Raw genomic sequence first — 19,485 nt, forward strand, 5'->3', positions numbered from 1 at the left:
AAAGGCCCATTTGACAGCATCTCATCAAAAGACTTTTTTGGTTAATGCGTGCCCTCAGCTTGCATCTTTTTCACTCCCTACCTGTGAGCTACTATCCTCTCTCATTCCTCATCTCCTCGCCTCTCAGGTGTGCTAAAGCCGAGGCCAATCTGTCCCCTCACCATCCATCCACTTCATCCCCCATCTTCACTCTCTCCTCAGCTCCTATCACTCCTCCATCTCATCTTGCTCCCTCCCCCGCCTCTCTCACTCTTACCTTGCTATCTCATTTCTTTTTCTTTCTCTCTCTTTGAAATGCCTGTTGCTGATCCATCAGGCTGCTAGCGGAGTATGTTCCCACTCGTTTCTCACAGTGAGTAAAGTCTGTCTCAGAGGAGGTGGCGGCAGCGGCAGTGCTGGGAGGTAGCGTCTACTCCAGTAGGGTACCAAGCCGATTATTAATTACTCCCCAATTCCTCATCTGTTCTCCGTCTGCTGAGAGAAGTAATTACGTCTCTCCCCGTTTCTCCCCTCGTCTGCATCAGAAATGACGCGATAACCAGAAACCCAAATTACTCCCGCTGATGAGACAATCATTGAGCGAGAGAGAGCAAGCCGGAGATTTTTCAGCCCCACTGTGCTTCACCCGTTGGGGTAATGGCACCTCGATTCGGTTTGGGATGTCTCCCGGACGCATTTGCAGGGCGTTTCCAATTTCCACTTCGCAAAACACTAGAAGATGGGGAGGAAGAGATAGGCAGAATTAAATGAGGATTTTTTTTTCCTTTCTTTCTGTTTTTTTTTGTTTTTTTTTACTCTCTATAAGAGAGTGCAATCATGAGGCGGTTCCAGCTCCAATCAGTGTTTTGCAGCTGGAGAGGAGCGTGATGGAAGAGGGACATTAGCACCGGCTCCTCATCTGCCACAGAAGACAGAGGGAAAGAAAGGGTGGAAAAACAATTAAGGATGCTTTCTTCCCTTCTTTCCTTTGAAAAAAACTAAATTGGTGGTAACCAGGTGTCCACACAGGTGTACGTGGATATTTTTCTGCCTGTGTGTGTGCCACATGGAAAACAAACACAGTTACATGGACACTTAACTGAGTTGAGCTGTCGTTTAAGAATTTAGTTTGACCTGTGCAGTCAAAATGTCTGTACGCGTGGCTTTTACTTGCAAAATGTTGCTCCAGTTAACATGTACCAGACAGGAAGAGACTGAAAATTACCACAAAGAGACACAAAAAGACCAAATAAGAGATTGCTACAAAGAGACACAAAATAATTACAAAAACAACCACAAAATGACAACAAAGGGACACGAAACTACCCAAAAAAAAGACATAAAAATAGCTCAAAGAAACACAAAATTAACTTAGAGATCCAAACAACTACAAAAATGACACAAAACAATGAAAGAAGACACAAAATTGCAAAACTACAGAATTCTGTGTTGTCGGAGCGATGGGCAGTCGCCTTTGTTTTAGGGGCTTGTTGTAGCACATTTGCCCTTGTTGGCCACCATACTTTTCATACAGTTTGGTGACATAATTACCTGCTCAGAATGGCCTTTCTCCTTTCCAAGTAAGCGACGAATACAAAAATAGCTCCTCTCACCGATAGGACAACAGGGCATGTAATAGGCCTTTTTTCGTGGATGACATTTTGACACGTCACACTCGGAAAAACACAGGTATAAATAATGCAATTAATCAAACTGAATTCCATCAGAGTCGTGGGGTTATGCATGCTGCCTTACCATCACACTGACATGGCTTACAGGGACACTTGAATAGAACGGAGCTGTGATTTATGTTTTTAACTGTCTACTGGATCAGCATAACTTCTCTTGTGCTGTGTTGAGACACCTTTCACAAGCTATCTAATCCTTGACAACTGAACAACTGGTTTGATTTGAAATCATAAGGAATAAGGCAGTGAGCAACTTGGCAAGACATTAGAACCGCAAGAAATTAGTTGAAGGTGATAAGAAAATGACCTGAAAATTACTTTAAAATAGAGGAAAAGTGAACAATTCTTAGGAAAAAAAATATACACCTCATTTTTCTTTCTTTTTTGGGGGCTCATTTTCTTGTTGGCTTTGCTTATTTTCAGGTAATTCTCTTGTTAGGTTTTTTGGGGGTTTTTTTGGCCATGTCTTGTTGAGTTGCTCATTGCTTTTTACCCATGTTTTAGCAAAAGTCAAACCAAAGTCAAACCACTTTGCTCTTGTTTAATAACACCTGAGTCTTTCCTGCTAAAACGCCTATAGGTCAAACAACAGCTTGTTGCACATATGCAATACATTTCACTCCAGTCAAACACCAAATTTGACAAATTCACTTACTGAAATACTAGAAAATCCTTCAAGAAAATCTTTCAAATTATTTTTTTTTACAATGGATGGTTTGGAAATTTTCAGTGTGTGTTGCCAGGTTCTCTGCTCCCCTATATGAGCCATGTCTGGGTGCCAATCGAGACATCTCCAAACACATCTCCCCCTACTTCCCTCCTCAGCTGTCAAACTGCTGTTTAAATGGAGCAGAGGAACCAGCAGGCTAGTGCTGTTCTCTATATTGTATTTCAGTACCTGTCAAGTGCTTATTGATTGGCTGCGGTGGATTAGGTTGGCTGCAGAGTGTGTGAGCGTGCCGTGTGTATATATATAATATATATATATATATTTATATGTGAGAGTTCATGTGTGCATGTGGAGCTACGCTGGAGGTCTCTGAACTGACAACTAGCCCTTGAAAAATCGCACCACCTAATCCTCCGCTCTCTTACTTTATCTCTCCTACGTCTTCTTTTCTCCCTCGCTAACTTCTCTCAGCCTCACCCGTCTCTCAGTCCAGAATGATTCGGATCCTAATAGTCTTTTTACAGCCGCCGGCTAATGTTGCCATGGGGGAATGTAACAGGGCCATAACGAGACAATCCCATCCCATATGCAGAGGATATGAGGGGGAATTTGTCTGCTTCAACAGTGACAGGAGCAATCTGTACTGTGGGGCAGTTCCAATGAAGAGCCCATCAGAAAAAAAACCTCAGTGTATTCAGGATTATAGTGTAGGAGCCCATTGAAAATCTAATGGACTAGTCACATCAAATAGACTTGGTAGGAGCATGCTCAGATGAATACATGTATGCCACCACGCACACACACGGTAAGAGAAGCCATTACCACCAGAGGTTGGGCCATTACTCTCTGTCCAGTATGCCTGTGTGTGTGTGTGTGTGTGCGTGTGCGTGTGTGTGTGTGTGTGTGAGGCCCAGCCATAATGTTTCCAGTCCCACAGGGGTCTCAGTACAGTTCGGTCGTCCTAAATAATTAGCCCAGGTCTCTTTATATAAGAACAGGGGAAGGCAATAAAGAGACCTGCGATATTGCATTGTGCATACTACGCTGATATGAAGAGTGTGAGGAGGAGTGCTTACAAACATGTCAGGTTGTAATTTCATAGACCTGCAATGAAAACATTTTTGCAGTGTGGTAATGAGTGCAGCTGCTGCGTTATCATGTACTCAGTCTGTCATTTAGGTAAATATTTTTTGGCTCTTTCATTCAAAGTAAAGAAAAGAGGTGGTTTCATGCTCACAGTACAGTTAGTGCAAAGATAAGGGCATGCTTTAAGGCCGAAACCATCATCAGGAGGAGTGAAGGTGCTTGATAACGACTACTAATGTGCTCCAGGTGTGTCAGCTGAAGTTCACACAGCCCAAGATGATTCCTCAAGATTGCTCTCCAGATATTTAGCTTACTATGAGTGAAGAATTGCAGCTACTAAAGTCTCCTACAGACTGTGAGATTTTTGCAATCTTATAAGTTCAGTGCAAGCTACTCTGTGACATGGATGAGTAAACTTGGGTTTGACTTTAAGTTTGATGTATGCAGACTTTACGATGACATCACCTACCAAATTGCAGACTACAACCAGTGTCCATTGATGTCAGTCCACATGTGTCATCCATCAGTGCCGCTGTAGTGGTAAGAGCAAAACACACAAACAACAAACAGGAATCGAGCCCTCGCTATAGGGGCATTTATGTATGTCTAAAAAAGTCTGAATAAGAGGAGGAGGAGGAGAAAGTGGGCGTGGTCGTGGCTGGGAAAAAGTTTGCAAACTGGCTAACTGGCTCATAAACTTGCTCTAGCACACTGACTTTGGTAAACTTACATAATAGGCATTTTGACATAATAGGCAAAACATTTTGGCTTTTTAAGTAGGAAAATTACAGGTGCTATTAATAACATTAACAATGGTCCTGTTCTATTCACAAAATATTCAAATTTTGCACTTATTCTGAAAAATCAGAATCAGAAATGTTTTATTGGCAATTTGATTAAGATTTGGTGCATAACATGACAGTGCAAAAGAAAAAAAAACATAATATGAAATACAATTAAGAAGATTTACAATGGAGTGCGAAAAATGTATATATGATTTTAAAAATGTAAAACATTTCTACTAAGCTTGTCCAAAGTCCAGCCCAGGGGCCAGCAGTTGCCCTCACACTGATTTTAAATGGCCCCTGGCTTGACTTTCAAAAATATTCTATATATTTGGCCCACCTCACAATACTGGTTAATGAAGCGAATCCCTTTACTTTTTTTCCATTCACTTCACAGTGGCAGAACTATTATACAGTATGTCAACATGCACCAGAAACTACTCAGGCTGAACTAATGTGTTTTTATTAACAGGCCATACACAACCAAACAAACAACAAACATTTCCTGCAAAGACAGCAGTCAGTGTTCATGTATGTTGTACCTTGGTGTTGTGTTTTTATATTTGGACCTCAGGAAAATACAAAGCATAAATCAATAGAGCGTTTGGAATATGCATCTCAATTGAGGTTTTTACTGCAGTTTGCAATGCGGTTTAAGGAATTCTACATGGTCTTTATTCCAAATGTATCATTTATATATATGTATATATGTGTGTGTATATATATATATATATAAATAAACTGTTTTGACACAAAGAAACAAAATGGCACAAGCGGTCCCAACCACTCCACTTTTCTATATTTTGACATGATAAATGACATGTTAGGGCAAGCTTGTCGTCGTATGCACAGCTGCATATAAACTGAAATACAAGAGGAATATTCATTTTAATTAGCAATGTGAACAGTTTATTGGAATATTATCTGTGTTGGAATGATGGCCAAAAGCGTCAGTGTGACAGTAAGACAGCATGCACAATACTGTTACCCTCAAACTAAAGCAGCAAAGTCAAATTAATTTAACTAATTTTTAATTTTTTACACCTGTGCTTTTGTGTGTGACTTGTTGAAATGTCTTCCCCGTCTCTCCTTATTTGCTGCATAACTCAGAGGTCCAATAAACTAGAATAACTAAAAGCATGTGCTAATATGCATAATGCGCTACATACTGTAGAATTAAGGTTCAGTCTCACTGTTTAGTCCTGTGACATCATCGGCCTAATTGTTGCAACTGAGGAATCAGCTGGCACACCTGGTGCAAATTACCTGTCATTGCACAACACCTCTCCTTCCTCCTGCTGACTGTTTCAAAGTTTTAAAAAAAGCATTTTAAAACAGCAAACATCCATCTGTCAGTAGAAAGTGTGTCCAATACAGATTTGTGCAAAACTTAAGCAATATTTTTGAATTGTTGATTAAAGACAATTGCGAGATGACTGCGTTTCAGGATTTTTGTGAGGTGATAGTCTATGATTTCATAGAGGAATTGTGGATTTAAAACTTGTACTTGTAAGAGTTATGTGATGCAATAAAACCTTGTGTAGCGCCTGCTGCATCATGTCTGAGGGAGCCAGTTCTTACCGGCAGTGCATAGCCACAGCATCATGTGACCTATAAAAGCCGAAAAGTATTTCCACTGCAGTTTTGGGAAAAATGGCATATTTGAATTTCCTAAAATACCAGCTCATGTGAACGTAAAAACTTTTTTCGAAATAGATGTGTTGCCATTAGGTGTATTTTATATTCATAATTTCAATTTCCGCAATTTGATGGTCAATGGAGATCGCCTAATGTCAGGAAGAATTCTACCTTTCTGCTTATTTAATATCTGTACAAAAACTGGGTTGATTGTCAACCAAATAATCCCGACTTTGTTGATCTGATGTGTGTTAGATGTCTAAATTACATATAATCATTGTTTCAACATCATTTTAATGACTGTATTTCAAACTGTAGTTTGGACATGCTTCTAATTAGAATATGGCTTTTGAAGCAGTTGGATGTAACCAAAAAGTCGACTGAATTTAATCCATTTTACCTCTTTCTACAAATTTTGAGTTAACTGAATGATTGCTTCCTTGTTTTTTTTAAAGTTGAGTCCTCCACCAGCAATAACTTTGAATTTTGGAAAGTATAATTTTTCTGACAAAACCGTCCACCTGCCAGGCAACTAAAGATGAGACAATGGCAGATGTTTCTCATCTCTCACCTCATCTTTGTAGAAATGTGACAATCTCAAAGTCTTATTCAAAAGTCTTTTTAACAGGCGTCATGCAGGAAGAAAGAGGTAATAGATAACTGATGCAAATCACATTTTCAACAAGGTTGATGGTAATGAAATGATCTGCTTCAATTCAGTGATTTTCTTTAAAAAAGTAGACAGTCACGTATCATTTTCACCAAGTATGATAAAGTTTTTCAGACTCATTTTTTACCAGAAGTAGTGGGAGGATGTTCTTCAGGAGCACATGTCCTGAAACATCATTTCGTGGCGAAAGGTTTAAACACATTTATCTATGCCAAGTCCCTAGGCCGCGTTGGGAGGAGGGATACGTGCCTGTCGGCGTGGCACATAGGCTGTCTGTTGCCTCCGATTCCTCCCCCCACCAGTCATAATCTGCGTAAGTCATCCTTGATTAACCCCTCCTGAATGACTCTAATTAGAGCCAATTAGCCTGGGCAGAATGAGACACTCTCCATGCAGATGAACGCACTGGAGAGGCGGAAGGATGGATGAAGGGATGGCACAGGGTCGAAGTGGAGGTGTGGAGAGCTGGGGAGCGCGCAGGATGATTGAGGGATGGAGGTGCTCGGGGCGTGGAGAGAGCCGAGATGTGGTGGGAGGGAGAGACGGTTGAGAGAGAAATAATGAGGGGATGAAAGAGTAGAAAGGTGGTAGAATCTAAAGAAGCCATGGCTGCTGGATGACTATCAAGCTGTATGCAGCCATAGAGTCAAGCAGTCATGAAAGTACACTCACAGGGCTGAGGTGCAATGATGAAATGTTTTTTTTATGCCTGCACAGAAACTTTCTCATGTTAACAACAAAGATGCTATTTGAACAGCATTATGGGAATTGTAGGATGTAGTGTACATAGGGACTAAAAGCCAGTAAATCTTACTCTCTGCTGCTTCAATTTTCTTTTTATCTGTCTCTTATGGCTCCTCCAGCTTAATGAAAGTGCAATGCTCCATCATTTGAGTGCTTATGTTACTGTTTCGACCTGCAGTTAAAACTGCCCTCCTTGTGTGTGTGAAAAAAAAAAGTTGTGTCAAGCTCGCAATTCATTTTAAAGAAAGTGTGTTTCCCTGTTTTGCATTGACTTTGCACGTTTCAGCTAGGTTATTCTCATCCCAAGAATCACTGTACATTCCCGTGAACCACAGAAATGTAATATTTGTACATTATTATATAGCGGAAGTTTTCCATTAGTATGAAGCTGTGGTTAACATGTGGTTATGTTATGACAAAAGAAACCTCGTTATGGCTAGAGAAGATTATGTTTTTGGTCTTGGTTGCACAATCACAGCTTAAACATGCTGCCGTTGTCTTGCAAAAAAAGCATATATGTGGTACAATGTAAGCGTGAAGTACAATGTATATCTCAGTAAAAAACAACTAGTTTAGGAGGCACAGTCATAGTTGAAAATGCAACTGGTGTCTTACTAAAAACACAGTGGCACAATCATGGCAGGAAATGCTCCTTATGTCTTGGTTTAAAAAAATCATGAATCACAGATGGAAAGGCCGCTGATGTCTCACCAAAAAATACTACTGTTTTTTGTACAACAATCAAGGCTTGAAATGTTGCTGATGTCTCGCACAAAAAACGTGGCTGTGGTTGCACAAACGTGGCTGAAATGCCTCCAATGTCATGCTAACATACAGTTTTCATGGCACAATTACAGCACAAAATACTGCCTATGTCTGGCAAAAAACAACCTGTTTTGGTGGCACAATGGAATACAGATGGAAATTCTGCCAGTGTCTTGCTCAGTTAAAACTGGTTTTGGGAGCATAACCCTGGCTTGAAATGCTGCAGATGTCTCAATAAATTACACCTGGTTTCAGTGGCACAAGCGTGAATAAAAATGCCACCAATATATTTCTAATATAAACCCCATAAAACACCTGGTGCAGTTATAGCTGGAATTGTTGCTGATGTCTCAATAAATAACACTCAGTTTTGATAGCACAATCACAGCTGGAAATGTTACAGATGTTTTGCAAAAAATAACACCCGCTTTTGGTGGCACAATCGCGGCTTGAAGTGCCACCAGTGTCTCTCTTAAAAAAAGCCTGGTTTCGGAGCTACTATTACAGCTGAAAATGCCATCAATGTCCCACTAAAAAACAACCAGCCATCTCACCTAGATGTCAAGCTTTCCACCATCCCCGCAATCTCTTAATGACAAAGTCAGCCCATGTACATGCAGTGTTATTTCAGAAACATTGATATGATACCTTAATACAAATGTAACTCATCTTTGGTTTGCACAAATGTGCAAAACCAGCATCTTTTTCTGACAGTTGGGCTATAAATGAAATTAAATTGTATGACAGAAGAGTAGTGTCCTCCCCAAAACTAACTGCCCCTTTAAATGACAAACATATTCTGCCCCATCCCCCCAGCCCTGAGTATTTTTTTCTGCTTTTTTATTGTTTTTTTTCCTCTTTGTACCCTTTAACCTGCATGTGTATCCATCCAGTCTACCAGCCAGCCCGGGCGCTCAGAGGCCTACCTACCAGATTCTGGTGCCAGGCTCCCCCGGCCCTCCCCTGCTATCAACCAGCAGCAGGGGTGGAGAGGCCAGACTGAAGAGCCCACTCAGCCTGCCCAGTGATTGCCTCAGTCTATCATCAGCCAGAAGATTTCTATTATTGCAGATGGATGATTGGTCTGGCTAGCTGCCGGCCTGGCAAAGCAAGCTCATTTTAGAGCAGTTTGAAGTGCGAGCCCCACTGTACTGAGGCAAACGGGAGGGGGACGACGAAATGAAAAGGGGGATTTGGTGATTTGGCGTTGAAATAATGGAGCAGAAACGGTCGTAATGACAAGGCACGCTGACGCCGGGAGCATTATGCACAGAGGACGAGGTTGTTAATGTGGACTGCCTCTATTTCCGACAGCAATTTAAACGCTAATGGGGAGCGCTTTTCTGCTAAACAAATAGACGCCCTGCTCTTAGAACAAGGAGTTTGTTTACTGTTTGTATGGCGACGCTGGATCAACCCAAAAACCCCTGTGACGAATTCATTGCATCTGCGTTAGCGTCATGCTTTTCCTCATCATTCAGTGAGACATCAGAGCGGTTTGCTCATAGGATGAAAGCTGCTTTGATAAAAGGAGTTTATGCAAGTGGAGGAATCAACCAAAACAAAGACACGTTTCCAAAAAGTGGCACTCATTTTGGGCTCATTGAGTTCTTTTTCTTCACTCCTTTCCAGGGCCGGTCCAAGCACATCTGGCGCCTTTAGCGAACCTAACCCCTAACCCAAAAAACTGTACAAAAAAAGTCATTACTATTCTAATCTTTTATAATTATTAAAAAAAAAAAAAAGACACATTTCCAAAAAGTGGCACTCATTTTCATTTAACAGATTGTGCTGATGGTAAATGATGGCATTTGCACTTTTTGGGAGTTTCAGTCACTTTCTCTAATTTCTCAAATTCATACACTCTATGTGTAAAAGTCTTTTTCGCCGCAGTGGTAAGACATAACTGTTCACATCATGTCAACCTGAGGACGTCACTTCTTTGATTTAGTTTCATTCACAGCTATGTGGCGATTCACACACTCCAAAATAGTGCTTTGCCAGCTTTGGCAGTGCAGTTGCCCACTGATATCAATCTGATTAGCTGCACCTGTGAGCTCAGCTTGTAAGTGGGAGCAATTTCAAGACTGTTTAGGGAACACAATATGCAGAAATATTCACAATACAAAATAGGTGAAAATAACACAATCATACTGCATGCAAAAACTGCATGTTTTTTGTCCAAAACTGCATGAGACTAGCATTAAGTGGGTATGTCTGTAGAGGGGAGACTCATGAGTACCCAAAAAACCCATTTTCATTCAGATATCTTGAGGTGAGAGGTGAAGGGACTCCCTTCCTTTTCAGGATGTATCCTGAATCTGGAGCATTATTTAGCCCTCTGCCTGAATGCCAGCAAAAGCTGATAAGAAATCAGATGAACAATTTAGCACACAAACAATAAATAAACAATAGGATAATATGGTGTGTGCAGATTTGCAAATTTTGTCTGTTTTTGTGCTGCACCTTAGACGTTATGGTCCTCTGAATGGATCTATAAGAAGATTCGTCACTGCTCCTCTGCAAAGAGTTAGTTTTAGCAGTAAACACCCAAATATGCCATTCACCCCCTCTTTGCTGCATCACACAAAAGACCCAGTGTTCACCACCACAAACCGCCAAAGGGTTACAATCTGAACCCAACCTCACCATCATATGACTATCATATGGCTTCTCCCGCTCCTCAGACCCTCATGTTGTTCCTCTGGAGCAAATCAAATTACCACGACACCTTTCATCTCTAAATACGACTTTTTAAAGCACTTTATGGTCCAACTTAGCAGCATTGGCTTTACTTTAGTGCCTGACTTGAGGTCAGTTTGATGTGTTGTCAGAGCGCTGGACTCTGCGACCTGCAACTGGAATCGATAGTCTTAAGGGAATTTACAGTATCTGAATACATGGCCTCTGCACTTGGGGGATTGGAGAAGTACAGAGGAAATGCAACCCTACATGTTTTTTTATACAGTATTGATCTCTGCAGCCAGAGCTTTGAAACAGTGTGTCAGAAAACAAGGGTAAATGTATGAGGGGTTTTTTGCAAGTAAAGCTAAAGAACTTGGATTGCAAGCACAAAATTGATAAAAACACACTTTTATTGTGTATGAAAATTTTATTTTATTTTAATTTGGAAGAAAAATCTGGATGTGAATGTTCATCTTTGAGCTTACTCTCCTCTGCTTTCTGTCCCTCTCCCTCTGACTTTATTTCGTCTCATCTGTTTACGTAGCTAAGGCGCTTTGAACCTCGACGCATCGGTGGCTCTGTGGCTGCTGCTGTCACCTGCTAATGTCACCGGTAATGATGTGAGGCTGGTTTTTTTTTTCCTTGAAACGGCGGCGTCACAGAGCCAGGACTCAATCATTTCATTTAAGCAAAACAAAGTGCGACAGCGACAACTGTGAACCAGCCGAGAGAGAGGAGCGGTGGCGCTTTCGTCTGCAAATCATTCTGCTAACACCTTTGAAGTGGTGACATGCCTCTGGAAAACGAAGCGAGAAGCTCCCGGTTCGCGGGATGAAAGGGGAGTCAGCTTCTTGTCAACTTTTGACCTCTATATAGGAGAGATCAGTTGGGGTTTGGGCCAGCTGCTGCTCCAGACGCTGCTGCACTGTTTGATAAACGACACTGAGAGTTTTCTCCCACCTTCCTGAATTGAGCTGAAGTGCGGAGAAAAGTGAAAGTAAACTGAGTTCAAATGAACTCAAATGAACTGAACTAAACTCAAACAGAAGTGAATCACTTCAGGGCAGAAATCCATCTCTACTGGGTCTCAGAGCAACAACCAAGGGTTTGTCTTGCCCAAGGACACTTCAACAACATGGATTATGGGTATATGGACCCAGATTTTGCATTAAGGACTGTTGTCCTTTCCCAATAATCAAAAAAGAAAAAATATCTCATTGATATTCATAAAAACACTTGACCTGGCCTAAGCTGGAGTGATCTAACCCTGGTCGACCCCTAACTGCCGTCAGCACTGGTCAGTGTGGACTTCAGCTCATCTGAAGTGGGCTTTATTAAAGTGCAGGGGTTAAGACGTGATGAAGTTCTCAAGCTGCAGGTCCATTACGTGACGCTGTCCTTCTGCGTTTCATGCACATGCAGTAGGCTCTGTCCGGCTGCCCGCCGACATATAATAACAACTCCACCAGTTCTGTTCTCATCTGACGCTGTCCAGCCTCATTAGCAGAAGGTGGCTTTTGGCGTCACACTCGTACACTGACAGCACTGACAGAGCGTATTTGACGAGTGTGGAGTAAGAGTGGTTCTTTTGAGTTGTTTTTTTTTTTTTTTTTTATTTAAGATGTTCAGTGTGGTCCTTTAAACTGCAGAGAGCGGAAAGACACTCAGCACTGCAAAAGCAGCGAGCAAAAAGCTTCACTCTTATTACAAAAGGCCACCACACATTGCTAAAAAAAAATCTGTCTCATTTAAGACTAACTTGATGTTTTGAATTCAGAATAACTACACAGGAAATGTAACATTTTTTTAAAGTATCAGATTTTGTTAAAATTTCACTAAAATCTAGACAGTTGGGCCAACGGTGGCTGAACGTCAGCATGTTTAGCTGTTTCTGGTGCAGGACAACCAAAATTAGGATTTGGGGGGTGGATTTGTGGATGGACTTTGCCCTGATAATCAATTCCAGTTTGAAGCACGTGAGCCATCTTTGGACCCGAGTCAAGCCTCGGACTCAGACTACCACAGTTGAGCCAATTCTGGGGCATCATGTATGAAAAGGCTTAGTGTGAACATAAAAAATAAATTAATAAATAAAAATAAAAAAGAAGAAAAAGATGTGGTATTAGTCTTGTAACTAGGCACGTAGGATTTAGGTCAGTGTTGAGCCGAAATAATTTGGTTACCAAGGAAATGGAAAATATACATGAAAAAAATGTTGGCATGTAGTTTTAACACCATGCAAATTGTCCTAAAAGTCAGATATAACAAAAGACAACAAAACGCATTACCAGCAGCAGGACTAACGACACCACCTAAATTATCACTCCTGACAGACTAAGAGTAACGTTTAGCATTTGCATAGATTCCCTGTGAGCATTGTTTTCTAACACACCAGCCTCCTCATTGAATTCAGCTTCAAACCTGTGAATCTAGTGCTCGCTAAGCCCTTACACTGATCGCTGATGCGGTGGGCGTGCTGTCAATATTGGCCCATTCGCTGTGAGTGAGCAAATCTCCCCTTGACATGGCCAGCCATGCGAGTAATAGCTAGGATTAAGATAGGAAGGTACACACATGAATATACAAAACACAGTATGGCGCGGGCGGATCTGAGGCGGCAGCCGGGGGAAATTACCGAGGCCTCAGATGTGCGGCATGCATAGAAACAAGATTGACTGGAAGCTCGGACATGAAAAGACTCATTCATTGTTGCTGACCCTGATGACGAATGACACTCTCACATTCGAAGCCATTATGAATCTATCAAGGTAATTTGGACTGTGGTACGGTTTCATGTGAACAAAAGACAGAAAATAGTGCAGCTTGATGATGTGCTTCTATGACACACAGAGTCACTGTGTGCACCTGTAAATTCAGATAATGTAAATGTCTTTTATTGAAAACAAGGTCAGCCGCTTCACTATGGTTACAGTTGCCATAGCTCCCTATAGAAAAGGTGTGTTATTCCTGACCTAATGACTGCTGTTTTATGCCAAGTCACCTTCTAAAATCATCACACACAAAGTGCTGCACATCCCCCCTTAAGTGAAGTTTTGTTGAGAATTAACTCTGTTGTGTGCTGTTGCCAGGAGCTTTTTTGTAAAACAGTGGTTGTTTTGGCATCTTTTGATTCGTGCTTTTGTTCTATTTAAAGATGTAACTTTTCTGTATCAAAATGTTGAAAAACAACTAGACCAATGTTACATTTTTGTTCAGCTATAGATATAAATTGTCCCAAATATTTGCAACCATATCCAAACCCTGAGAAATCTGTTATTTTAATCAGTTTTACGGTCTGTGTGGTTTGGTTGCCATCGCCTGTCTGTGGTGTCACATCCTCTTTGTACATTCTGCTAGAAGCTTCCATAAACTTTTATCCAGTTTTAAGCCACATTTCTATGATACACCTTTAAGATATCGGTCTTTCTAATAATTGGATGAAGGATTTTAGTCATTGGATGTCTTGATCATAAATTAAAAGACAAATAAGCTGAACAAAAATATGCGGTAACTCCGCTCCAGTCTCTGCTGTGCCAAACAGCATCAGAGAAACACCGATTTGTAACATGAAACTGCTTTATTCTGTGTTTTTACAGGTTGAAACTACCAGGTTTATTTGTTTTGGAGAGGAAGAGACCTCTGGGAATAATTCGGCTCCTGGTAAAAGCCTCCTAAACATCGGGATCCAGAGTTATCAGAGAAAAACAGGTGAGCACACTTAAGCAGGAGCTGGACCAGCAGCCTCTTCATAAGCCAAACAGCGTTGCAGAAACACTGAATTGTAAATAAAGTGCTTTATTCAATGCCACACCATTAAGTTTTAGACTCCCAGCAACGTTTAAGCCACTTCCTCCTGATGTTTTTACCAACCCTTCGCAGCATTCCCCATTAGCTTTTGAGCCACCGGATCAGAGTGTTTTTCACTGACCGGTCCGTGCTTTTATAGCAACTTTGCTGCGTATTTTTGAAGAAACTGAAATTTGGAGCAATTGGCGCTTGTTTTGGGGATAACAGGCTGTTGGAGACATGGGCTTCCGGTCTCGTAGGACACTTTTTAAGACTAACGGGGCTACAGAAATTCATTGGAACAGTGGGCAGTCCCAACTTTGTACAGTGTTTTAACCAGTTTTTAGTACCCTGAATAATCTTCTCATCTTCATCTGCTTTAATATGGCCCCCACTTCTCCCTCACAAGCAACACAAACACTGCGACCTGTGCTAAAGGTATACCTATGCAAAGATATGCAGACACCCGTGGATGCACACAAACGTGCAGAGAATAGGCACACACACACAAACACACACACACACACACACACACACACACACGGCCAAAGACTAAATTTGATGCCTCCCTCTGAAAAGCTTATCTAAAACAGAAAACCAAAAAAAAGCATTTTTAGTGGCTCCATTTTGCTCATCCCACCTTATCGTTTTCTGTGGCATGGCTCACTAATTGGACGCCTGACACGGGGCATTGTCCTTTGGCATAATGTGACAAGCTCTTACAAAACGTTCCTTTCAGCGGCCTTCAGAAGAGGCCAGGCGGAGACAGGACTAAACGAAACGGCGAATCATAACCCGCATTTCCAGCCGACACTGATGTGACGTTACCTAACAGGCGGGAGGGGAGATAGGGGGCAAGAGGGAGAGCGACTCCGGGTAAACTGACAGGGATTAGGCCCTATTTGTTTCACGTTTTGACTACTCCTCCCCGCCTGCTTTGCTAGGAGTGTGTGTGCAAATGGGTATTTCCGTCTCCCACTCATCGTCGCCTAATTGGCACTTAACAGCTGCCCCTCATGGCCTCCTCACTGGCTGCGTTTCCGCTCTCTCTTCCCAGTGTAGGAAGCAGTCGCGTCGCATCAAACATCACCCAGCTGAGAGGGCACTTTCTTCTGCACCCTTCACTCCCTTCACCCCCTTCTCCCCCTTCTCCTACTTCTCCGTTCCCTTCCCTCGCAGCTATATCTTGTACGGGAAGCAGTTTGCACCCCAGACAGCCCTGAGCGCTCATTAACACTTTTCTCAGGCGGTCTGTCGCTCTGAAATCCACCCCTCCTCACCCCGACTGATCGCCCACCTCCACCTCCATCTTCTCCTTGGCTCTTCCCCTATGGAGGAGCGGCATGAAGACGTCAGGATATTGAGGATGTTCTGTGTCCGGGCTGCGAGCCAAAAGAGACAGTGCATACGGCAGACATATGGCCACGTTTTCAAAATCTTATCTTTATTTAACCAGGTCCATCAATCACGACCAACTTCCCCCTTTTCCTCACCGAAGGCCGAGCAAAAGGCCTGTCGAGGACAGATGTTGGAGGAACGTTTGCGAATTTCCTCTAAACATATAGGTTATCATAATATTCCACTGAAGCTATTTGAACTGGAAGAAAATGTGCCACATTTGTGTGAATTTTATGTTCACATAAAAAACACATCAGGGCATGTGGATGTCACGTTACACCAAATGAGGCAAAATGCAGCAAAGCAAAGTAGCGACACTCAAGGTCCCTCTGTTGCAGGAGACTAATGGATAGAGAGGCGAGCTGGGGAGTGTGTGGCTGCAAACATCAGGTGCTGTTTTCAATGCAAATCGACTTATTTTTGGTTGCTCAATTGTATTATGTTAGAGTGGAATCATCCTATTTTTAAAACGAGTGAAAATGCTTTGGAAGCAGGTGAAATCGGCATGAATTTTACATTTTTACAAAGAAACCAAGCTTATAAAACCAATGGTGGCCCCAAAATGCATCATAGGGGTGGCCAGATAGGGTCACTGAAAATCTTGGGGTGGCACACCAAAACCAAAAGCCATAACTGGATTTTAGGAATACAGTTATGCTGCTGAAGTATTTCAGCTGGTTGAAAAGAGTTAAGGAAACACATCTTAATATACTTTGGTCTCTTATTTTACAGTGAATATGACTAATTATCTGATGAGCATATACTAATTTAACATTTGAGTTCAACAACAGTCTGGTTTTAATGAGTTATCCCTTTGAAATCTCAGCAAATTGGCTTGATTTCATTTTAAAAACATGCGAATAAAGCAATGAGCAACAAAAGAGGAAATTACCAATAATTTAGTTTAGAAAAATACAACAAAATTACTTTACCATTTTAAGAAAAAGATGAAAAAGAAAATATAAATATTTTAGAGGAAAGGAAAGGAAACAACCTGGAAGAAGTGCTTTAAAAGTAACTTAATTCTGTAACATAATTTAAAATATTTTCAAACATTTTCATTATGCATATAGTTTTTCCTTAGCTTTTTCCCCAAGATATTTTCCCGTAATTTGTGGAAGATGTCTTATAAACTTGCTCATTGCCATATTGTTTTTGAAAGAAATGGCACCAAGTTGCTCATGGTCCAAAGATTTGAATACTTGTGAAAGTGTCTGAAAGTAGCACATTAAAGTGATGATGCTCCAGGTTTCAAAGGATTAAGTATCTATGCACCAGTCACTTATGAAGTGACTGGTGCTGAATGAAATGATCAGCTCGTTATCAAGCAGCTTCACAAGTTCATAATGAGTTGATTGTTTGAATCAACTTGGCATGCCAATTTTGCAATGAGAGCCCAAAGTATTTATTTGCATCTACCAGCATTTAGTATTTAGCAGTGTTGCGTCATTTCATGCTGCATTTCTGTTGGTTAGTAGATGTAGGTTGCAACAGCAGCCACACAGTTAGATGGTCATCCCAAATTTCTGACACTGTCAGATATTTATCCCTGGCTGTCTTTAATTGCACGACCAAAGATATCGCCACGTTTTTTCACAATGGTTATCTTTCATCTCAGACAGCCCAAAATCGCACAGTTTATACTGGGCATTGTCAAGTTTCACAAGATACAGATGAGTGTGCCAGAGTCTCTTAACCCTTTAAACAAGAGCAAACTGGTTTAATTTCTTTCAAAAACATGAAAGCAATGAGCAACTTAAATATATATGGCCTGAAAATTAGCAGGATTTTTAAAAAAAAAAAAGAAAAGAAAAGAGAAAAAAGAAAGTAACAAGAAAATTACCCACAAAACAGAAAAATAAAAATAATAACAAACAAGAGAAAATCCAAAATAAAATAAAAACATATAAAAAATCTATATATTTGTATCTGTATATGTGTACATTTTTCCTGTAACATAGTTTTGAATATATGGTTATAATAATCATACATGTAGTTTTTTTAGACATTTTTCCCCTTAGAATTGTTACATTTTCCTCTACTTTGAACTAACTTTCAGGTCATTTTCTTTTAACCTTTTACTAATTTCTTGCAATTTTCTCAGTGTTTCTTGCCAAGTTGCTGATTGCCTTTTTCCTCATGTTTTCAAATGAAATCAAACCAATTTCCGCAGGTTTCAAGGGTTAAATAACTTGCGAAAGGTGTTTCAATGCAGCACACGAAAAGTAATGTTGAATGACGTTTCAAGGGGTTCAAGGTTTAATTTTTAGTAATTTAATAATATCAGCGAGATCATGCCCCACTTGCTTTGAATGAATCAAAATAATTTTTTGGAGTACGGAGCAGCACAAATGCTGCAGAACTCGTGCCCAGCAGAAGTTCCAGGGAAAACGCTTGAAAAACTGGAAAGTTGCAGCAAAGTGAATATTACAATAAAATGCTGTTATGAAGTTTTAACCCTGCCAATGTCAGCTAACCATATTAGCATTCCCACATGGGGGAAGGCTGTGAGTTGGAATAGAAATGGGCTGGTTCAGTGAGCAGGGGGAGTCCAGGTCCCATTCGTCTTGTCCTGTTTAAATACACTGGTTAACTCCTGCCAACAGGGAAGCCATTCAGCAAAAGGCCAAGGGCATCTGTCATGTGTTCAGCACACTGATATTGTCCCCTTCCATCTCCCTCTTTCCCCCTCTCTTCCCCTCTCTTTCTCCATCGTTTCCCCTCTCTTTGTTTATCTTCTCACCGTCACTCTGCCGCTTCTCCTTCTCTCCCCTCTGTCTTCCCTCTGCCTCTCTCCCACTACCTCTCTTCCTCTTTTGATGAAAGGAGTGAATATGCAGGGAACTGACATGATTAGCAGCCTCATATCCCCATGATGGATGGCGCCTGCTCCATTATTAATATAGTAAAAGCACCAACTGCCAGGTAAGAGCAATGTCAGCATCCACAATATAACGCTGTGTGCCCACGGATAATGGTGAGCACTTATTTTTTATCTATGATATGCATGGGCTTCGGGCCGAGGAAGAGGAAGAGAGGAGGAGGAGGAGGTGGTGGGGGTACGCGGCTGGGAACGCGCACCAAGATGAGGCTTTCAGTTTGGCTAATTCCCGGTGATGGCACGCTGCAAAATAAACTATTCGGGCAACTTAAAATAAGAGTGAAATGCACGTCTTCAGGTGCAGTTTCACCACTAAAGTGTGCTCTATAAGACAGGCTGATAAAATAAAAAGGAAGATTAATTTAAACAGGAAGATTATGGCGCAAAGTGGAATAATAAAGTACCTATAATATTACATAGGAACATGTAAAAGACCGACTTAAAGTTGTAGTCGATATTTTATCTCTTACAGTATTATTCAGTCATATGGCGCATAAATTGCACTTTTGTTGTGACATTTGTAAACTGCTACAAACAAATACTGTCAGCTATAGTGTGATACTGTTATGTTTTACTATTCATGATGATAATGATAATACAGCCGGATGTCTTGAAAATTTTAGGACCCTGGAAGTGAAAATATGTACTTATATTGTGGCTGTTGTGAGGGCTGAGGGCAGTCTCCCACTGCGAGACTTTGGACTCTTGAC

Source organism: Plectropomus leopardus, chromosome 24 (assembly GCF_008729295.1).
Source record: "Plectropomus leopardus isolate mb chromosome 24, YSFRI_Pleo_2.0, whole genome shotgun sequence".
NCBI classification, from domain to species: domain Eukaryota; kingdom Metazoa; phylum Chordata; class Actinopteri; order Perciformes; family Serranidae; genus Plectropomus; species Plectropomus leopardus.